Below are 24,281 nucleotides of genomic sequence, written 5' to 3'. Positions count from 1 at the left end.
TCATAACCATGTGGTAACAAAAATTGTTCTTGCATACTGTGAAACACAGCAAAATTTCTCTCATATACACAATATTTGAGCAAATCAGTAACAATCTCTGCTAGTTTTGAAAGAAACCCTTCAAGTTAATAAAATATATGCAAAGGATTCAAACTAAATGCTTTGCTCATATAAGAATTTGAGTGATTATTACCAAAGATACTACTTCTAAGTAATTCTAATCTATGTAAACATATATGAATAGGAGCATAAATGTTAACTCACTTTATTATCTAGAAAATTTCAATTTGATTATGTTGAGATTTTCAGAAAAGAGGAAAAAATTGAAGTAATAGTCTTTACTCATTATCTAGGATGAGACAATGATTGATTGATTGTTTAATATTTAAACTGTTCTTCCATGTGCATTGAATTAACTCCGCTGTTGATAGGGTAGCTGTCAAGCATAATGCTTAGACAGCTTAAATAACGAATTATTTCATTAGAAGAACTGCAGTACCATCATTGTTATTTGTTATTCATACAAATTATGCTAATTATTACCATGTCATATTCTAAGAAACTTAGATGAAGTCCCTCAATATTAAGAATAATTTTAGGACAATAAAGTAATATACATTCCATTTACAAATTAAGAGTTACATTGGCTATTATTTTAGAAGATGACTTTTAATCTGTGACTCTACCATTTATTTTTCATGTATCCTAGATATATATATTTATTTAATGTCATTTATTTATAATGATTTATAAATAAGAATGGAATACTTTTATCTTTTTCAATTTATAGGTTTAACTGTTGTGCATAATTATTAAACATTTTGTCACTAGTCCATTTTGACCCAGCTGTAGTAAGTGATACTCATACCTGGCATTTGGACTAATGGAAGTCATTCTAGAGGCCATAACTACATAGCTCTTCTCTTGTATTTATGATGTTTAAGATAATTGGAAAACTATATTTCTGAATTTCAGATGTTCAACTAGTATCCTGACAGAGAGAACAAAATACCGGTAAGGTTACTCACAAAAAAAGGGCAGAACAATTTAATTCAATTTTTATTAAGAGTGAGCTATTTCTGTTAGATACAATAAGGTATACAGAGTTTCAAAAACGATCTTTGTTCTCTAGTCCTTTAAAGTGTAGTGATGGATTAAAGTGAAACAATAATTAAATAAAAATGATAATGAAAAACAAAACAAAATGTGTGTCATAAGAAATGATAATTAAATAGTTGTGCAATCCAAGAAAGGAGAAATCACATCCAATTATAAGGAATTAGAATAGCACTTTCACTTAGGTGGGACTTAGAGGGATGTTAAGACATAATTTTAAGAAATTTTAAAATAAAAGGATTAATGTAATTTTCATATGTACAGATGAGGTACTGAAGACATTCTAATTAGAAAGGAAAATACTTGAAAACATAAGGCATGTTTAAGAAATGCCAATTAGTTCAGGATGAGAAATGCATGTAACTGCTGTATGTTAATAAATACTGCTTTATTTCACCTGACACCACTCTTAGCTCTAGAAAAGCAAAATCCCATTCTACTGTTACCACAAGAGAAATAAAAGCTGAGAAAGATGGACCATGTGTGTGTGTGTGTGTGTGTGTGTGTGTGTGTGTATGTATGTGTATATATATATATATTTAAAAGAAAAACTTTAGACAAGTTAAATTTAACAGAGTTTACTTCTGCAAAAAAAAAAACCATTCATGAATCAGGCAGCACTCTGAACAAGGAGAGGTTCAGACAGTTCCATCCAGGAACATAGACAGGTGGCATTTATAGACAGAAAAAGAAACGGACACAAAGAAACAGCTTGATTGGCTATAGCTTAGCATTTGCCTTATATGAACATGATCTGATCAGCTGCCCACCTGTGATTGACTAAAACTTGGCTGCTATGCTTGGCTGAGACACAGATGTTTGTTACAAGAATATACTCTTAAATTATGTTACAGTACTGTTTTTTTTTAACCATATACTAAGTTAGTTTGTAGTTTTCTATGTTGAAATTCAGAATACAGAGGCAGTTTTAGGCCAAATGTTGTGTAATTTAGCAATTTGTAGCTTGGTTTTGTCTCACTAAAATGCACTTTGTTTGTTTTCTGGTCTCACTGTTTCACTCAAGCTGAAGGGCAGTGGTACAGTCTCATTTCACTGCAACCTCCACCTCCTGGGCTCAAGCAATTCTCATGCCTCAGCCTCTCAAACAGCCTGTGCCACTAAGCCTGACTAACTTTTATCTTTTTAGTAGAGAGAGGATTTCACTATATTGTCCAGGCTGGTCTTAAACTCCTGACATCAAGTGATCCACTGGCTTCCAAAGTGCTGGGATTACAGGTGTGAGCCACCATATTGGGCCTAAAATGCACTTTAGAAATTTTCAAATCATATATCAGAAGGGCCATGGAGTAAAGATTTAAATGTGATGTTTTTCACCTTATTCCTGAGTGGAAACTTCCTTAGGTTAGAAGAAACAGAAAAAAGTCATGAGGATCAACTCCAGCTACCACAGTTCCACATGTACCTTTTCTTAGGTAACTGCTCTGGGACAGCCATCTGCAGTGGTACTTTCCATTAGAGAAGTCAACATATTCTGAGCAGTATGTTTCAATGTCTGTCATGGTAAAGAGAGTCAAGAAGTTATTCTTCTTAAATTATAGCTTATTGTGTACATTTTCAGATAATTCATGCTCAGAACATTATACTTCAATTATTTATAAAAATAGCACATTTTTAATGTACAGCCTAATCCTGTACCTTCCTGGAGTCAGAAAACACAAAAGAATCATATTGCTGGATTTCTTGGGCAGTTTTAATAACAGTCAGTTTGGAAGAAACAAAATTGGGACTCAGAGCAAAAGAATAACTTATACAGAATATTTTTGTTCATTAGTGTTCCATTTGTTGATGTACTATTCTTAGATATCATGACCTTTTTATTTCCTATACACCACATGCATTGTGTTTAACATAATGCATTATAACTTAGTTCAAATTCATTAAACTACACATTAGCTGCATATTTTAATGCTTTTTCTATGCTTTCCCTCCCCAACTAAAATGATTATCAGAAATTTATACATTAAAAGCAAACGAGATGTCCTTGAGAAAAGTTCAGTAACAGGGCTTTGGTAAATATTACGAAAACAATAATTTCTTCATTAGTATGAGGAACCAGTTTCAAAAAGCCTGAAGAATATGAATTAAATGTTCTCTGGGAGAAATGGAAAAGGTTAAAAATTCATCATTTTAACTGATAGGCTTTATGCGGGAAAATAAGTAGTGCAAAGAATGCCAAATGCAGTTTTAATATTGTTGTTTTTCCAAATACATTTTCTATGGGAAAAAATAGTTTCACTATTTCAATTGTAAACATGCTTATAATAATTATTGATTTTATGTTTAATTGTCTTTAATAAGATATATCTCTGAGTTTTAAACACAGAGTAAAAAAATTATCATCCTTCTTTTTTTAAATGCAGTGCAATCTGTAAATTGTAAATTTAACTATTTCATATTTTATGTGCTTAGATTAGATCTGAGCCTGTATTTCACAGGTACACAGAAATAGAATTAATTTTGATTGTAAACTTAAAACATCAACGTATTCACAAAACTATGAAATCAGATTTTTTACAAAACTATTATTTCTGTCTTTTAGCTTTCCTTCATTTCCTGGGGAGCAAAATAAAATAAAGTGCAAGGTCATCAGCTCTTCTAGCAAAAAAGGAAAAAGTGGTAATAGTAGTAGAGTTTGACACCAAGATGAATATTTTTTTCTTAGGTTTAACCTTGTTTTGATTAATGCTATGCCAAAGACTGTTGCTATCAATGAGTGATCTGGAATCAGTTCCTTTGCTTGCAAGAGAATTGAGAAGGGTTCTCTCCCAAAGACTAAATATTATAGATTGTCTACAGACAACAGGAATCAGAGGATTGGTATATTTCACAGGAATTTTGTCGAGTTTGCTATTTTTGTCTCCTAGTTTCTTAATCTACATGGCAAGAACCCTTGGAAAGAACCACAAACAGTGTTCTTAGCACAGAGGTAGAGCACAAATTCCTGAACATAGTCATTAAAGGGGGCAAGAGAATGTTATCTTACGGGATAGTAATGAAAAGCTTTGGTTTTATTTAAACAAAAGGGAATTTGCCATGACTAATTCCAAAAGGAGCTTGTGGAGCCTACAGGAGTAGGCTATACAGCAGAATAGAGATGAGAACTCAAAAACAGAATTCCCTTCCCATTAGGGTTTATATTTAACCAAATGGAGTTGTAGAATTTTTTTGTAAAGGGTAAAAGAAGGGCTGAAAACTTGATTTTTCCAGAGACATTTATGTTTATGTAAGTGAGAAAAAGCAGGAAAGACAGACAATGACAATTATACATCCTTGATGCAGACACCAGACAGAAAGCCAAAGTGGAACTCAGTGGCTGAGGCTGGCCAGGAATTACTGAGGTGAAGGTTGAACTGGACAGGCTGTGATTAAATACACATATACTCAGGAAAGTATTCCTGGTCTATTCTTGTAAGACTTCAATGTACAAACACATTTCTAATGTCAGTAGCTCTTTCAACCCTGTATCTCTGGTCTTGTAATTTCTTTACTCAATTTTCCATATCTTATGCATATCTCAACATTTAAGAGGAATGTAATCTACTTATTAAAATATCAAATGGTGCATTTCAAGCTAATCTTTTTTCCAATCTTGTTTTTGAATCTTAAAATTGTTTTTCAAATATGACTTTAATTTTAAATTAAGTAGATCATGCTAACTATGTAATCCTGGAAAGTTTTTTAAGCTCTTCAAATTTTTTCATCTGTAAAATGTGGACAATCAGACTTCAAAGTGTTGTTGAGGGGACTAAATGGCATGATATGTGTAAACTGGTAAGTAGTCAGCGACAAGTAGATGAATATTATTTTTTTTAGCTTCAAAGAAAATAAATTAAAAGCCCTGAATGCTAGAGCATTGGAGTTGAAAAAATATTTAAAACTTTTTTTTATTGCATTTTAGGTTTTGGAATACAGGTGAAGAACATGCAAGATTGTTGCATAGGTACACACGTGGTAGTGTGATTTGCTGTCTTCCTCCCCTTCATCTGCATCTGCCATTTCTCCCCATGAATATTGTTAATGATTTCTTATAAATTTTCCTTTAGTCTTTTAGTTTTGTACTTTTACATTTCTGCAGGTTGCTAGATATAATATCTGTTTTCATGATAATTTGGACATATCACAATGGCACAGTCCATTTACCTAGTTATTATCTTGGAAAATTTGGCCCGTAGCTTTCCTTTGTTGTGGTTCCAGCTTGTTTAATCCCTGGGCTAGAGATGAGAAGAGTGAGGTCAATAAAATCTCCTCAACACCCTAGAGCTATTTACCATAATGAGCAATTAATTTCCTCTCTTGGCTGTTTTCATATGAAGTTCTCTATTAGACATGAAAATAGCATAAAACATAAACTTGGAAAATTTGCTAATAAAAGTCTAAATGCACACCCTGTACACCTAGAAGCAACGTAGATTATTCCTTCTTAAAAACTTGTATTTACAGTTTTTATTTCAACAGAGATTGAAGTGGACTCAGTTGATATCATTTAAGTATTTTTTACTGTTCTGAGAGACTCTTTTTCCTTAAGATAATTCAGTACAATTATACTGAACACATTTTAGCTAACTAGCTTTTACACATGCAGTAATAAAGGCAAAAGTAGTCACAACATGTTCCATTCTCGATATTGCGTATCTTTTGTTCATATAAGCAGGTATTTTTCAAGGTCAGTTTTATTAACACCATATCTGTTTTACTCAGGTGGTTAGTGCATGTTGCTAATGAAGCCAAGGGCATGGGTGACATCAGTTTTCCAGCCAATTAGCTTTACTCTGTCCACAGACCATAACCCTAAACTAAGGTAAACTGTGCTAAAATTGAATGCCCTTTATTACGAGGCAGCCAGAAATGGAACATATGTGATTCTTTTTCCCAACTGGGAATACAACTCAGTGTCCATGATGGTACAGGTCAAATCACCATACACTTACGTAAACACAGCACATTGTTATCATTTTTAATTACCTTTATCTCTCTAGGTTCTTGCTTTATTTCTCAGATTACTTTCAGACAAATTAGTTCATTAATATTTAAATCACCAATAATCTGAGTCTTTTTAATAAAGATACCCCTGCATATATACTCCAAATTAGAGAGATGAATAGTAGTTTTTACTATGGGTATCCTATTGTTACCTAGATTTAGAGCTCTTACAAAGAGTTTCAACTTTCTTTTCAATCTCCATGAGCCCACAAACAAAAATATTATTTGAACTTTTAGGTCAGTTTCTGTTTTACCATTCAGGTTGACTGATGACTTCTATTCGTGGCAGTGGTACGTGAGTTAGGTTTATGATTCCCATAGGAGTGTTGAGACCTTAGAACCGCACATACACCTCTTACCATTAGCCCCTAAAAGTGTGACTGAAATTTCAAAACAGCTTATAAGTCATTACAATTAACAACTTTCAAACTGTCCATCCAAAGCGACTGGCCTGACATGCCATCTGTTATTTTTTTCTTTAAAACCCTCTAGTCTATTTAAGGCATCCATTTAACATTTAAAGTGATGTTTCTTTTTAAGGTGTATGATGGGCTAATGAAGACAAGCTTTTGTTTTAATTATCAACAATTTCTGTGATGCAATATAATTTTTGCAATGCTCAGGGCCCTTTACAAATCAAAAGGAATCCAACTAAAACAGTAATTAATGTCAAATGACTAGTCACAAAAGGCCCTATTTAATTAAAAAGTTCTAATCTTTGATTAAACCTCATCACACATTCTCCTGATTGCAAACTGTTGTCTGAAAAAGGAATGTAACTGGGTACATAGTTTATTGTGTCTCTAAAACGACACCTGCAAATTATATCATGTGACTATAGTCTGCTTAAAGTTGAAAATTATTCTTAAGTCATGTTTTTATATGAGTTGTTTTTCTCTTTTGCAATTATAATTGGAAGCCTTGTTTTCCACTAAATAGTTTACAAGCTAGAAAATAGAAAAAAAAATACTTAGGAATTCAAAATCTGTTAATAAGTATATTTTGGAACAACTCTATTTCTTAAAGTTGAAATCCAAGAGTATCTTTATTCTTGTAAAATCAATAGAAATGCTGTGAAAAAATTCAAATATTGTCTCTACTCATGATGACATATTTGTGCTTGTAATTACAAATTTTTCAAATCCACATTTAAAAAATTTGTATGTTATAATGCATGTTGTTTTTACTACATAGTGAAATCATTGATGGATAATTCAGTTTTCTTCTATCTATTGCCTTCCATTTCACTTTTTAATTTTGTTAGATTTATTTATGAGACTCCTATGTTGGGACATAAATGATATGTTATTATATTTAGGTCATTAAAAAATAGGTATAATCCTAACTGGACTTAAAAACAGAAGTTTGTTTGTATATTACTGAATGGAACTGACTGTCGAGTTTTTTTTTTTCATTATGACAGCAAGGAGCTAAACAATATTCAGTTCAATAACATAATGCCTATTCATGTTTTAATTGATCTTTACACAGTAATGTTAGCTTTCAAACCATGTTACCTCTATTTATATCCATATACAATCAACTTTATGCCAATTTTATGCACTATTCTAACATTACCTATGCCATTTGAACCATTTCTATTGTGTTCAAATAAAATATAAAAGAAGAATTTAAGACAAGCTAGAGAGAAAAATATCAAAGGCATCCATTCAATACCTACTACTACCCTACGTGTGGCATTAAATATACACCACTTCATTTACCCTATCATTCATCATCTATGTTTTATAGAAAACTTGGCACGTGTATAAATGGAATCTCTATAACAGTCCAAGGAAATGTAAATATTATATTCGTTATAGTGATTGAACCACAAAAAGTGTATCTAAAACTTTTTAACAGCAAGTACTTTTGCTTATGACATTTTGGTATCTCGTAAATTACTTTTAATTCTAGGATCAAGCTAATGACTAAAGAAATAAAAATGCTTTCTTGAGTCTTCCTTTTAAAATAGAATTAAGTACTTGATTAATTAACATAACACATTTAAAGTGTAGCATCAAGTCATTTGTATGTATGACTTATATGAGAAAAGCAGTTTGCTAAAATTTGTGGAACTGCCACTTCAGTAAAAACTGGAATTAACTTCATAAGGATAATTAAAACAATAAAGCAAGTTAAAAGACATGTCATAAAATGATTCCAAAATTAATCCTGTCAAGTATTTAACATATGATGACAAAACTGATAACCATCTACCTAAAATGAAAATACAAATATAAATTCTTGTTTAATTTTGATGACTCTCTTCCTTGAAAATTTAAGACTACTAGAATCCTTTTATATGTAATAAGTAATAAATTATCTAATTCTAGAGACAATTTCTATAATAAGGTGTGGAAAAGAACAATTCTACCAGCAGGAAAATTTTATTGAAGAGTATCGTGATAGGGAAGAAAGACTGAACTCAACTCTCCCAAAACAAAAGGCAGGAAAAATTTCAATATTGAGATGAGACAGTGTAAAAGTATGTGATATTCACACACTCCTATTTATTTTTATATCTATGTTGATAACCATGAGTAAATACTAGTACTTCTAATTCCACTGCAAAACTGTGGAGTCAACCTACTTCCACTCACTTCCACATTTATAGCCTGCTTCCTGGAGTATGCAATATGCTTGCATCATCTTAATCCTCCTGTATGTAGCAAATCTCCAAATGCTGGGAAGCTACCACACCCTCACATTGGGCCCTACTGACTTGAACATGCCTAATATCATGGTGTCTACCTCATTTTAGTTTGTCTAACAGATTTTTGACAATGGAGGGAAGTAAAGAGAGTAGAAGCAACAGGGTGGATATAACACCTGTAAACACTCTACCAGATTTAGTTTTTGTAAACATTTTGTCACATTTGCTTTCTCATTCTCTATCTTTCTTTTCTTTATATGGCATGTATGTATAAACATACACATCCGTTAAGTGTATTTGCATATACATATCATCTGTGTATACACATGCATTACTTTCTGAATCATTTGAAAGTAAGGTTTACAAATCACAGCCATTCACGCTCAAATATTTTAATGTGTATTTCCTCAAAAAAAGGATATTGCCTTAAATAACCTCCTTATAGACTGACTGCCATTAAGGAATGATACAGTCATCCCTTGGTACAGGTGGTGTAGAATTTGTTCCAAGAACCTCCAAGAACCTACGCTGATTCTAAATTCAGGGGATGCTCAAGTCCCTTATTTTAAATAACATAAAAAATAAAAATAAATAAATTAGTTGGGCATGGTGACATGTGTCTGTAGTCCCAACTACTCAGGATGCTGTGACAGGAAGAATGCTTAAGCGCAAGCCCCCAGGAGCTCCAGGCTGCAGTGTGCTATGATCACATCACTGCGTTCCAGCCTCTGCATCAGAATGACACCCTGTCTTCATGAATAAATAAATAAATAAAAGGACATAGTATGGCCCACTGTATTTGCCAATTCTACATTCACATATTCAACAAACCATGGATCAAAACTACAATATTTTTGGCCAGGCACAGTGGCTCATGTCTGTAATCCCAGCACTTTGGGAGGCGAAGAGGGGTGGAACACCAGAGCCCAAGAGTTTGAGACCAACCTGTACAATGAACGTGGTGAAACCCTATCTATAAAATACAAAAATTAGCCTGGTGTGGCGGCAGGTGCCTATAGTCCCGTCTACTCAGGAGGCTGAGGTGGAAGAGTCATGTAAACCCTGGAAGTTGAGGCTGCAGTGAGCGGTGGTCACACTACTGCAATCCAGCCTGGGTGACAGAGCAAGGCTTTATCTCAAAAAGAGAAAAAAGGAAAAAAAGAAAATACAGTATTTTCTATAAGTACAGTGTGTATTTATTTTTGCCCAATCAAGTAAGTGTACTCAAATTTTGTCATTTTATACAATATTGTCATTTAGAAAAAAAAATTTTTTTAAGGTCGGGGGCGGTGGCTCATGCCTATAATCCCACCACTTTGGGAGGCTGAGGCAGATGGATCATAAAGTCAAGAGATCGAGAACATCCTAGTTAAGATGAAACCTCGTCTCTACTAAAAATACAAAAATTAGCTGGGTATGGTGGCACGTGCCCATAGTCCCAGCTACTCAGGAGGCTGAGGCAGGAGAATTGCTTGAACCCAGGAGGCGGAGGTTGAGGTGAGCCGAGGTCTCACCATTGCACTCCAGCCTGGGTAACAAGCGTGAAACTCCGTCTCAAAAAAAAAAGAATTTTTGTTTTGTTTTGTTTCAGTAAAGAGTCCTGGCTGGGCGTGGTGGCTCACGCCTGTAATTCCAGCACTTTGCAAGGCCAAGGTGGGTGGATCACGAGGTTAGGAGATCGAGACCATCCTGGCCAACATGGTGAAACCCCGTCTTTACTAAAATTAGCTGGGCATGGTGGCGAGTGCCTGTAGTCCTAGCTACTAGGGAGGCTGAGGCAGGAGAATTGCTTGAACCCAGGAGGCAGAGGTTGCAATGTTTATACTACTATAAATATAGAATAAAAAAGATGCTATGTCAATTTCAACACTAAAAAAGGACATCAGAATCAGTCTATATACCTATTAAGAAGGAATTAGTTACATATTAACATCTATATGATGAAATTCTACATTTTCATTCAAAAGCATAATGTTCTGCTATGGAAGATATTCTTGGTATATCATTACTGGAGGAAGAATAAATCATACAAAATGTGATTATTATGTCTTATTTATGTTTGCTAAGGTATTGCTGCTTTTATAAAACCTATGACAATCACATTTCAAAAGTTTATGTCAACATAATTTTGTATCAAAAACATGCTCAAAATATTATTCAAGTTATATTTAAGAATAATCTAAATAATTAAAACCTGTCCTAAATTCTAAAGAAAAGTTTAAATTTTACTAATCCACAATTTTCTGATATTAGATATTTATAACAATCTCAGTGACATCTAAAAATATTATACTCTAATGTATTTTATTCAGTATAGGACTTCTGATAACAAATTCTCTAAACAAATTCAGAAAAGCAGTATCCACTGGTGCTTTGGAATATGTAAGAGTATTATTAATTAATTAAACAAAGAATTTTTGGTAATATGTCTAGTATATAATCAAACTGATTATAGGCCAAAACTTTATATATATCAAATAAACATCAAAATAATGTGAAGTTATCTTTTGAATCAACTTGCAGACATTCAGCAGAAAAAGTCACATGTAGAAATGTCATCTGTATAATAAACAAGCATGTCAATTCCCCCCCACCAAAATCATGTGATAGGCAGCAGAATATTGATACTAATTGGTATATGTTTTTCTTTTAGAAGTGAAAATTCTAACCTTTCACTTGACAGATGTTTGGGGAAAATGCCATGTAACATTTTGAAAGCTTATCTGTGCTCTTTACAGTTGTGTTTCTGCTGCCACACATTCAGGAGCAAACAAAGGAAAAAGTAAACAAGAGTTAAAATATAACTGCATTAGCTATTTACAGATAAACATATAAATCATAAGCAAGTTAATCTCAAATATGTAAAAATCTGTAAGCAAGTTAATCTCAAATATGTAAAAATCTGTAACTGATTAATCAAATAAAATACCAATGTATAAAGCATATTTCAAAATATTTTGAACATTTGAGAATAAACAGCATATAGGATGGTTAAGAGAGTTGTAATTTTAAATAGATATGAAAACTATATCCCTTATGAGCACAAATTTCTAATTCTCAAATGCTCATTATGTTCCTTTCTGTCATAATTTAGCTACAATGACTATGAATGCAATAATTATAGTGACAACTATTTTTTAGAGTTAGTGAAAATTTTTTCAAATATAATCTGATTCCCACAAATGTGGATAGAAGGAATATCAGATATTTTATTAACAATTTTTGAGATGAGAAAATTTAGTCTCTGTGAAGTTAGCTAACTTGCCTACTAACTAGACTAAATTAAAACCAAGGTATTCCAATAACATTTACAACCTTATTAATGAACCATCCACCCCCTCCCCACCTCAACAGTTATTAGAAACATTTAGATACAATTAAGACTGCCAATAATTCCGTGTGCTTTATTATGTGTTATTATTATGAATGTATTGTTAAATGAACTTATAAATGGTTCAATTGAAAATGTTGGCCACGTGGCTCAGGCTGTAATTCCAGAAATTTGGAAGGCAGAGGCAGATGATCCTGTCTAATACGGTGAATCCTCATCTCTACTAAAAATACAAAAAAATTAATCAGCCGTGGTGGTGCGCACCTGTAGTCCCAGCTACTTGGGAGACTGAGACAGGAGAATCGCTTGAACCCAGCAGGCAGAAGTTGTGGTGAGCCGAGACTGCGCCGTTGCACACCAGCCTGGACAATGAGGGCCAAACGCCGTCTCAAAAAAAAAAAGAAAAAGAAAGAAAGAAAGAAAAAGAAAGAAAGAAGAAAGAAAGAAAGAAAGAGGAAAATGTTTACTAAGTCCACATAAATCAATGAGTTGCAGACATCTTTTTAAAAAATTATTATTATTTTTTAACAGAAATGAGGTCTTGCTATGTTGCCCAGGCTGATCTGGATCTCTTGAGCTCAAGTGATCCTCCCAAAGCATTGAGATTACAGGCATGAGTCACTGCTCCTGGACTTGCATCATAGATATCTTAAGCCTATCAAGATAAAAGATAAAAATATTTGATTGAAAAGCAACACAAAGAACTGTGAGTTACAGTAAATTAATTCATACTTTCATAAACAATAGTTTATCAGTGTAGCACTAATCTAACTGATCCACTAAAAAACTCATCAGATATTGGACCTTATATACAAAATAGTATTAAAATATAACAATTTAGTATACCTAATCTATGGAGTTAAGTACCAGAAATAAAAGCCGAAAGTAGTAACAAGTATTTTTTTCCTTTGTAATGTTAAGTTACAGCATAGCATATCGATAGGTTCTTATTTCATTTACCTATAAATTAATTTCTCTTTTTTATTAACTGGTGTCTCAGCAATGCATTAAAATAAAAAAAAGATTGTTAGTCATGCACCTATACCTAGGCTGCTCTTCTTCTACATTGGGGATAAATCATTTACTACAACTGCTATAACGGAAAGCAAGAGAAAGTCGTATAATCAGCTGTTTGTTGTGGAATGCTCGGGTTTTGGAAAACAGATTTCTGCGAAAGAAAAGATTTGCCTGGTGAAAAGAACAAAAGCAAACATGGAAATTGATATTGCTTATATGAGAGGCAGTGAAGTAATAAGATATTAAATGTATTGGTGAGAGAAAATTGTGCTACCTATTTTTATATTTTCTTTAATGTAAATTAATATGTGTTCATAAAACGAAATTTATAAAAATACAAGATGTTAAGAAGTCACCCACCATTCTACCACTCAGACATTAATACTTATAATATGCCTTTATAAATGCTTGATGTTTTTCTCACCACTAATTTTTCAACATACAAATGTGTACACACACGTTTTAAGAATGTTTTAATATTATATACTCTGTTCCTATTTTGTTTTAGTATAAATTTTAACTGTTTCTGTTTTATTAACTTTTATATTAACATTTTGGTACAATGCTATCATATAAGTTGTATAATTTATTTGTCCAATTATTTTGTGGTTAGTCAGAATGTTACATTATATGGAAAAAAAAGTACTTTGCAGATTTAACTAAGGTTGCAGACTGATTTAGGAAGATTGCCCTGAGTTATTTGACTGGACCCAATCTAATAACGTAAGCCCTTAAAAGCAGAGAATTTTCTTCTGCTAGAGGCCAAAGAAATAACACAGGAGGAGAAGTCAGACAGATTTAGAGCTTGAGAAGGATCAGGCTTTGCTGGTTTGAATACAGAAGGGCAACATGGTAAAGAATGCAGACTGCTGAGGGAGTCTCTTATCTGAGAACCAGCAAGGAAATGTGGACCTACACTCCCACAGTGACACACTGAATTTATACAAACTTGGACTTTGGATGAAGCACCTTCCTTGTCTGCCTCATTTACTATTATAATTCCATACCCTAAAGTTTACACTTCATTTATCATGTCAATAAATAAATTATATATATATTTTTTGAGATTGTTCTTTGATATCGCTTGCTGAAGATTTTTTTTTCTTTTCCTTGAGGATTAATTCCACTTTTCTTATTGATTTGTGGGAGCTCAAATTTCTATACAGGTATTACATACTTAGTATTTGTTAGGATGAGAAATTCAGGGCCGGGCGCGGTGGCTCACGCCTGTAATCCCAGCACTTTGGGAGGCCAAGGCGGGTGGATCACGAAGTCAAGAGATCGAGACCATCCTGGTCAACATGGTGAAACCCCGTCTCTACTAAAAATACAAAAAATTAGCTGGGCACGGTAGCGCGTGCCTATAATCCCAGCTACTCAGGAGGCTGAGGCAGGAGAATTGCCTGAATCCAAGAGGTGGAGGTTGCGGTGGGCCGAAATCGCGCCATTGCACTCCAGCCTGGGTAACGAGAGTGAAACTCCATCTCAAAAAAAAAAAAAAGAGAGAGAGAGAAATTCAGAAGACAAATCTGTCTCATAGAAGAAGAAAAAGACATGAAAGTGAGTTAATGAGAATTAAAATAAATGAAAAGAAAAGTATTTTTTTTGCATAAAATGCAATTTATATGCAAAATTGGGTGGTCTCCCAAGCAGTTCTGGAAAGCATAAATTGGGGTTGCCTCTTAACAGAAATTTTTCATCATCCTTGAATTTCAAATGTCGGGGGAGTATGTCTATGTTGGTAGTCGATTTTGCTGGTAGTCAATGAGCTGTTCTAATTTATGAACCTAGGCCTTTCCAATCTTTTTTCCTCATTTTTATGGTTACAGGTTTTCCCCACTTCTCCCATTTTATTTTGTTTTCTTCTTTTAAACTTTATGTTATTTGTTACTATATTCCGGTAATGGATAGCCTGTACTTGTCATTATATTTATTTTTCTCTGATTTTATTTATCTTTTCATCCATCCCATTGTTCTAAGCTGTAGAAAAATATCTTAACTTTCCCATGCATTTAGTTTTCTGTAATGTTCTTTCTGCTACTGACTCTGCACTTACTGCAGCTTTGCATTTCGCAGTCATGATATTTGGAATTTAGTCACTTTTTCTTCATGGTCACCTATTCAAGTTTCATGGATTCACTTTTTCCAAAAATCTTTTTGAAACCATTATTATATCCGAGCGAGTTAGAAGGAAAGTGCCACGCTCTGAGTTCCAAATTAAGAGTCCTTTATTTGTCAGCGACTGAGAGACTGTAAAGCCTATAATCCCAGCACTTTGGGAGGCCGAGGCAGGTGGATTACAAAGTCAAGAGATTGAGACCATCCTGGTCAACATGGCGAAACCCCGTCTCTACTAAAAATACAAAAATTAGCTGGGCATGGTGGCGCGTGCCTGTAGTCCCAGCTACTCAGGAGGCTGAGGCAGGAGAATTGCTTGAACCTAGGAGGCGGAGGTTGCGGTGAGCCGAGATAGCGCCATTGAACTCCAGCCTGGGTAACAAGAGCGAAACTCCGTCTCAAAAAAAAAAAAAAAAAAAAACCAAGTAAAAAAATACTGAATAACATTCCATTGTATGTATATGTTACATTTTTGATTTGTTTATACAAGGGACATCTGAGTTGCTTCAGCCTTTTGTCTTTTGTGAATATGGGTCCAATAAATACGGATGTTCAAAAAAAAAAAAAAAAAAACTCTCTCAGCCCCAAGGAAGGAGGTTTGATTCCTTTTTACACCTTGATTTATGTGTGGGAGGGGGAGCCTAGCTGAAGCGGAATTTCACAGAAGCAGAATGAGAATGAGCAGGTTATCGGGACGGGGTTGCAGGCCAGGGTATTTTCCAAACAATCACCAAGGGGGTTCCAAGGAGAGTTATTCACAATAGCAGGTGTGCTTGCCAAGCAGGATGTAGTTACAAAGGTTATATGACAGGATAAGCACAGGGTCAGCGTGACATAAGCACAGCATCAGGGTGGCCCAGTTATGCACCCGAGGGAGACATGGCAGGGAGGGAGAGGCAAAAATGGAGTTTACAGCTAAGGTAGAGTCAGTTAGGCCAGCACAAGCCAGGTTATTACACCATGATGTAGAATTTTTACAAAGACTTTCTTCTGTTTCTGCATTAATTCCACTTTGTAAGAGAAGGTATACTTTGATTCCTCAATGCGGTCCTGAAACTCTAACTTATAGTGCTATTTTTCACGATGATACACTTAACCTTGCTCATTTTCACAGAGCAAGATCCTTGAGGGTTAGGATAGATTCCCTGAGAGCCTGCAGATTTTTATCAAATCCAGAAAAAAGTGAGGGCTGAAACTTCTGATTCAATTCTATAGCTACTGATAAAATAAAATTTGCAACCACTACATTCCACAGCATCTACTCTTCATGGACATATTTACATTATTTCAGGATCTCTTCTTATTCCCAGGGAAGTGACTCTGGGGAGTCAAGACTTGTGAAATGTTCTTCAGTCTAGTCCCATCTCACCTGTATCTATAAAGCACTCTTAGTTATTCAAATATGTCACTGTTGTTCTTTCTAGAATCATGCACAATTTTCTTTGTATTTTTTTCCTTATATTTATAATGATAGTTTAGCAAGATTTGAGGCAAAGGAGGAATACATGACAACTGCACATGTCACTAATTCAATTTAAAACTAGGACAAATCTTTAAACTGTGTTTAATCTTAGGTAGTTCTTAGGTGCTGAAGTTTCTTCTAATCTGGAGTCCAGGGATCATAAGCAATTTCGTAGCTTGCTTCTTCATGAATACCTTTTTAAAAGCATGTCATATTTTAAATGTAATGCTTTTATATGCAAACATATTGGAAATGTATTTGGATTTCAAATGCATTTAGCAGATTCTTGGAAGGGTGCATGACTTAAGAAGCTAGTTACCACTTTTAGAATATTGTTAATTTATGTTTGTTGAAATGGCTGAGCCATAAAATAAACTTTTAAATCTTCACCATTTTTATGCCCTTCTCTGACTGCTCTTGCCTGTTCACATCAGTAGTGCCCTTTACCTCTAACTAGACAGAATTATACCAACCATCTTTCACCAGTCAGAGTGAGAAAGATCTCTACATCTCAATGAATTTGCTGCTGCTAAGCCTGAATAGTAAAGTAAAAAGACCCTGGACCATCTTTTCATTCTCTCCAGGTTGTGAGATGCACTTGAACCACAATAGTTATAAGCTTCCCATTATAAATGAAGTTTCTGGTCATAAGTACAGGAATCTATTTATATAAATAGATTTTTCAATTATGAAAATATAAGCATATTGTGTAATGCATCACACAAACTCATCTCACCTTTTTTAAAATTTTAATATTAGCAGATCAAAGATAATTTCTGACAATTTTTCCAACAGAGCTACTTCAATGTTTGCAAACAGTGAGTATGCTAGTCAACTATATACAATTCCTACAAGCATTTATGAAAATATTTGTATAAACTGAATTTATAGATCACCAACAAAATTATTGGAAAGAGGTTTTGTGGCATTCAGCATATTCTTGAATGGATCTTCATAACAAAGGAGTTTAATTAGCAGTATTCCTTATTGATATACTTTCAAAATATTGTTAATTTATATTTGTGTAAATGGCTGAGCAGTACAATAAATTTTAAATTCATCTATTTTTGTACCTTTCCTTGGGTCTTATTCCCTGAGCATATTATTCAAAGAGGGGAAAATGGATCACCCTGACTCATATAATTATTATAACCAATATGTTTCTTAATCTGTATTTTTCTAAGAAAAATTGGCCAATATTTAAATAAGCACTTGAGAATCTAAATTTCTTTTTTCTAACACTACGCTTATGGTTGTCACATATCAAATACATATTACAATAAGCATTCTCGTAAGAAATTAGGATGTCTCACTTATTTACTACAAAAGTTCTACTTAAGTCTTTCAACATTTAATTAAAATATTATAAATCATTCTATTTCTGTTTTAGTATTGGCAATTTGTAAATGACCATGGCCTCTTCCCTACACATTCTTCTTATCTTTTCTCTTATCACTGGAAACAAGTGACAGTGACTCAGAAAGCTATAGATACTCTTTAAAAATCTGAGTATAGAGATAGATTAGATTTCAGTAGCTCCCAAAATCAATTCAGCCATTGTAATGTTAAGGATGTTTCTTTCCAGTTGTTCCTTTTATTTAATATGTAACATAACTTCAAAAACATCACTCAAGTAAGAACAGAAATTATTTCATTGGATGTGTACTTGTGTATGAATCTTTTGGGGGAAAAAACTAGACAAAGGTCCTTTACCTAAAACAAGAGTGTGCTATTTTGAGGGTGACAGACAATAGCTGTTTAACAGCGCTTGGTTTTCAATTGAAATGCTTCGAATTTTAAAAGATAAGAGAAAATAATATGCTTAGCTCACTGAAAAGAGGAATTTACATAAGCAGAACATAATTATCTAAGTAAGACCTTGCTGCTGAAACTTGGGAGGGTTAATGATTATGATGATGATTAAAATGCAGGGATTTGTAGAGGTTTTATTTGCTTTCTGAAGAGCTCAACGTACTTTTATACTTTTCTCACTGATCTCTGTTCGAGAGCTATACAACAGGCTGTTTAAATATCTCAGACTTATGGAAAGAAACATATGGCTTGTTATAGCCATAAGTTATAAGCTTTTGGTTTTTGCCTCACCTGAAAGGCAGGACCTCCTGTGACACAGCTTTTTGAAACATCATTTTAGGTCATTGTTACTAAACTGACTCTGAGGAAAGAGTGCCACCTACTGAATCAGATTTCCCGGGTTCCCTCCAAGGGCTGATCTCCAGTTTTAGAATTGCCCTCACATGCTTAACTATAAGAAATAATGGGATTGCTGCACCATGCATGAAATCATTATCTTTATTTCCAGCTTTAACACTTTATTTTAACAATCCAGCGGTCACATCTATAAATTAACTATTTAATTCATAAGCTTTTCATTTGTTTTTTTAAAAGTACTATACAAAGATTAAACAAACCTAATTTTCCTAAGAAGTAAATTTCCCTAATGCCTCAATGTCTCTCTCTATTGTCAATGTGACCACAAGGGGGAGCTAGCATGTAACTTCTCATGGGGCAGGAGCATTGAGGTTGTGTAATGAATTGATCTTATTTCTGGCTGACAAATAAGAAAAGGATGGGAATATGCCACTTGAAACACATGAAGCTCAAGACAGTTTTTCTCTGCATTACATTTTGAACAATGTAATCTAATTCTCCTTAATATGTACTAGCTAGTACATCAGATAGAGTGAAACATATCTTTTTTGGTCAATTGCTTTTTATCGATGGTCAAGTCTACCTATACGTACACAATTTATTTTGACCACACTAAATGACGCTCAATTTTAAAACTTAAATGTACAAATCTTAAAATAATTTTAAATGTCTCAATACTTCAGAATATGCCCTGAAATATGTGTCACTATTCAAGAGTTAGTCACTGACTGCTAATTTATATTTACTTCTGACTTACAAACTTAAAATTGTACATAAAGTACATAAATTTAGTTCATTTATTGCATGAATTACAAATTAATCTCTTGTATGTGTTACTTCCTGTTTTTTTAGGGTTAATATGTGTTAACAAAAACACATGTTAATAGATATGTATGTTATTACATAGTTACATAACATAGACATAATATTGAAGAAAATTAAAATATATTTCGTACTTAAATTTTTTCTAATAGCAACACTTCACAATTGTAATAAAAACAGAAAAAGTTCAATATTAAATGTAAAATGCTGTCTGCTTATAGAAATGTTTTATACTTTTTCTTATGTTGCTTTATAGGCAACATTGAGCTCTCAAAAAAATTTAAAAATAAACAATAAATATATTTTTTAGTTATAAACAGATTAAATTTTTTTTCCAGAATTTTAAAAATTCTTGTTAAATAACATTGCTTTTATACAGTCCACATTTATCATCAAGGAGAAAGATATGTTTTAGCAATTGTCCAGTGGATTTCTCATTTGTTAAAAGGTAAAGCTTTGATAAAAAGTCAGAAAATGGTTGTCAATTGTGTATTAGAGGAGAGCCACACATATCTCTAAAATAAAAGAGCATCTAGGGGAATTAGCTGTGAAGGAACTAATATCATTCATTTGATAATTTAAATGTGACATGGAAATCTTTGATACATATTTTCTCTGAAACAGTTTTAATATTAAATTTACTTTTGAATTTTTTCTGTTAATGAATAAAAATATATAAAACCAGGCAGTGAAATGATGGTAAAAATGATAGAAAAATAGAAAATAATTGTGGAGAGAATAACTTTTTATTCATATGAACAATGACTGCATTGAAAGCAACAGCATTAAAAATGTCTCTTAAGAACTGTATTTTATTGAACTTAAGAACACAGCAAGTAGGACAAGTGGCTGAAGAATGTTAAAACTGATGCTGCATCTGATGCTATGTATGAGTGCATACACTCTCAGAACTACAGCTACGACAAATAAATATGTATTTTAAAGTCTTTCTGAGCAAAGTTAAATAAGTTATATTACACAAAATTTGATAAAATAGCATTTTTAAACTCTTTAATAATAGTGCTATTCATTCAATTATTGGAATACTATAGCGATACTAATGATTGTTATCCATCTATAAAAATAGATTTTAATCCTTGTCTTTTTATAGCTATTCCAACATAACAATCGATTTACCTTTAAAACTTACCTAGACTAACATATTTTATTAATTAGACACAATATATTTATATGTCTTTCCAAATACTTTTCTCAATGAGTATGCACACATAAGTAGTTTGAATAACTCACAAAATCCTTTGATGTTTAATGTACGTGTATTAAAAGACATAATTTTTGTTTAAAGTTAAGACCATCGTTTGTAATTATAAATAACAATTATCAATCAGTCTCTTCTTAGGAATGTGAGACTGCAGGTATCTTTAGTTATTTATATACAACATACATTTTTATAGATCACTCAGCTTGGGATTCTATGTCTATAGCCTTCTATGGTATTTTTTAAAAAGTTTCTGGGCCAGTCGCGGTGGCTCACACCTATAATCCCAGCACCTTGGGAGGCTGAGGCGGGTGGATCACGAGTTCAAGAGATTGAGACCATCCTGGCCCACATGGTGAAACCCGTCTCTACTAAAAATACAAAAAATTAGCCGAGCATGGTGCTGTGTGCCTGTAGTCCCAGCTTCTTGGGAGGCTGAGGCAAAAGAACTGCTTGAAACAAGAAAACAGAAGTTGCAGTGAGCCGGAATCCCGCCACTGCACTCCAGCCTGGGGACAGAGCAGGACTCCGTCTCAAAACACAAAAAAACAAACAAACAAACAAAATTAGCCGAGGGTGTTGGTGGGCACCTATAGTCCCAGCTACTCAGAAGGCTGAGGCAAGAGAATCGCTTGAATCCGGGAGGGGAAGGTTGCAGTGAGCCAAGATCGCACCAATGCACTCCAGCCTGGGAGTCAGAGCAAGACTCTGTCTCAAATATATATATGTCCGTCTCAAATATAAACATACAATGCAGTCATTGTATATATATATAATTTTCTGAACTATTTAACCATATATATTATCTCTTTTTAAAATTAAGTTTTATATTTTAAATACAGTTAAAATATACTTCTCAATAACTATATTGTAAACAAAAAATATTTGGGCAAAAATATAAGTCTTAAGAGATGGTTAAAAATTAAAAGTAATTATTGTGGTTAAAGGAAAGCCAAGTCATTGGAAATGAGATATCAGTTAATTTCATTTCCTTTGAACATAAACTAGTTATGGGACATAAGGAAGAAAATTAATTACCTTGGTTATATTTCAGTATTCAACAATAAAAGTTAATACTACAGGTTAAATAAATGTGTGATACATTTCTCTGTAGACACCCTGTGGTAGTCACCTAAAGCATGGTAGTTCTCCTTATATACACTAGGGGGCGATGTGACATAATTACTCCGGAGGGGTTATAAGCAAATTTATCTCTATGAGGATGTATTTTCATATCGCTGGGTCTCTTAAACACTGTATTTCTAACAACTCTCAATTGCATGCCAGCACATCTCATTAAGGCTAATCAATAAACCATAATACCCTTTCCTTGGAATTTTTCCATTCTTTAGTTTTTGCTTTCTGGCAAACCTCAAGGATAATTTTTAACTTTCTTTGAATTTGTGTGTAATGCAAAAAAGACATAGATTTGCCACATTTAAAATGTAAGGATTAATAAATGAATGTACAGTCACTATTCTTTATTTAAGTTATCTGCTGCTTTTAAAGCCTTAAAGCCTCTGATCCTCAGCTCCCAAAATACATGCCTTGGGACAGAGATACGAATCCCAAAGAGACATAAAACTGGTTTTTCCCAAGGCAGTATGGCTAAGCACCCACTCAGGAAAACAAATCCAGATTTCTACAAAGCTCTAGCTCTCCCATTCAGCAATAGTATATGCGTGACAAACTACCTATACAAAGACACTTTAGTATTTAAAAGTCTGGCTGTAAACAGCTTCTCTTTGAATTTTTAAACTGTTAGAGTCTCTTAAGGGAGTGGCGAATTTAGGATACAGATCAGACTGCAAATTCAGACTATAGGTTATCTCATTGAATACTCCAGGAAATAAATAGCTCCTATATCTGAATCTTTAAGCAATTATCCCAACAAGTCTTCAGAACTTTCTTGTAATTGGTTTGGATTTGATTTTCTTTGAATGCTGAATGATTCATGTTACAGACTTGTATGTTAGTCATTCACAATTTATAAATGGCAACTTAACTTCAGTATTTATGAATTGCGATCAATACTCTAGTGATCAAAACACTCACCTTTTCTATTTCAATACTTCAATTTTCTTTTTTGTTCTTAACTCTTTCTCAGAACTGCTGGATCACGAGGAAACCAGTCTCCAGTTGCAGATGTTTGTGATAATAGGGAAGAAACCGGCTCTGAGATTAATAAATGAAATTGGAGAATAGATGAATCAGACGGTAGTGTGTGTATGTGTGTTTTGTATGTGGTGTGTGTGTGTGTGTGTGTGCGTTACGGTTTACAAAACAGGAATTTTAGGTCTCCTAATGATTGGCCTTCATGTTTTACAGTTTTGTTTTCATGGAGCTTTGGCAAATGCGGTCATCAATGGCTATTTGGTTTTAAGGAGAATAAATCAAATTACAATGTGACACTTTAATAACAAGAATGGAGGTGAACAGAACACCAAAACGTGTGTGTGTGTGTGTGTGCGCGCGCGCGCGTGTGTGTCGGGGTTGGGGGGTGGGTATCCACTTTACCTTGAACCTGGGCTGAGATGGTGGGGAAGGATGCCCAAAAGGGTAGAACCTTAAGCAGTATTCAGCCAGATTTGAGTTTTAACATGCTACAAAGCTTGTATTGACAGGGAGTCTTTCTCCTTAAAGGGGAGGCTCTATTCCTCTTAGGAGACATGGCCTCTCTTTGAAAGGCGTCTGCTTTTCTTCTGAAACACTTTCATAATTAAGTGACTTTCCTTGCATGGTTAGCTGGGGACTGCTGATTTTTCTCAGAGGATGAAGAAAGTTACCTATTGATTGCTGTTGCTCGCGGCGTGTTCGTACCAGCGCGGGCAGAAACGGGCTCACGAGCGCCCTCGAATTCACACACACTCACCAAAATACACATCTCAGCCCGTGGAAACGCACTCGCACACACCCACACACACGCCTCCGCACCTCATTCAGACGGGTCCACGCGGAGTCAGGGCTGCGCTTCCCTTGGCACGGGCGTGTGTGCGGCGAGGGCGTGTGTGCGTGCGTCTGTGACTGTGCGTAGAGAAACCCATGAGGCAGATCGCAGCTACCTTATTTTGCAAGCATGCCGCGATTCCCAATTCTGTGTATGAAGCACCACAAAAAAACTAAATCGCTGTTAAACTTTTTTTTGTCGATTCTCTTTTCCGAAGGAAGGCTGTGGAAGAATCTATTCCCGATAGCTAAAGACCCGCGAGACCCGGAGGCGAAGCCCGGGGCGCGTCCGCCTTGGCGGAGCGCTGGGCTTAGCCAGCCCAACTGGTTCCCCATCTAACTGATCTAATCAATGACTCCGAAGAGCTGGGGCTCCTGGCCCCACCCCCTCCAGCCCCTTCTCCGCCTCTCATTGGACGCGGGC

At 34.3% G+C, this 24,281-nt stretch overlaps 2 long non-coding RNA genes across 2 annotated transcripts; both read right to left on the bottom strand.

The window, feature by feature from the left end:
- Positions 1-1,056: 1,056 nt before the first annotated feature.
- Positions 1,057-11,522, bottom strand: LOC144579029 (uncharacterized). Its single transcript, XR_013525811.1, has 3 exons — positions 11,443-11,522; positions 5,278-5,348; positions 1,057-2,629 (listed from the first exon to the last, which is right to left on the bottom strand). It is a non-coding gene; the product is annotated as an uncharacterized LOC144579029 (long non-coding RNA).
- Positions 11,523-12,368: 846 nt separating this feature from the next.
- On the bottom strand, positions 12,369-24,199 carry LOC144579030 (uncharacterized). Its single transcript, XR_013525814.1, has 3 exons — positions 23,974-24,199; positions 22,967-23,086; positions 12,369-12,491 (listed from the first exon to the last, which is right to left on the bottom strand). It is a non-coding gene; the product is annotated as an uncharacterized LOC144579030 (long non-coding RNA).
- Between the last annotated feature and the right edge of the window lie 82 nt (positions 24,200-24,281).

This window comes from Callithrix jacchus, chromosome 1 (assembly GCF_049354715.1).
Source record: "Callithrix jacchus isolate 240 chromosome 1, calJac240_pri, whole genome shotgun sequence".
In the NCBI taxonomy this organism is placed as follows: domain Eukaryota; kingdom Metazoa; phylum Chordata; class Mammalia; order Primates; family Cebidae; genus Callithrix; species Callithrix jacchus.
The sequence above is the reverse complement of the archived record's forward strand: the minus strand, read 5'-3'. Positions and strand labels throughout refer to the sequence as shown.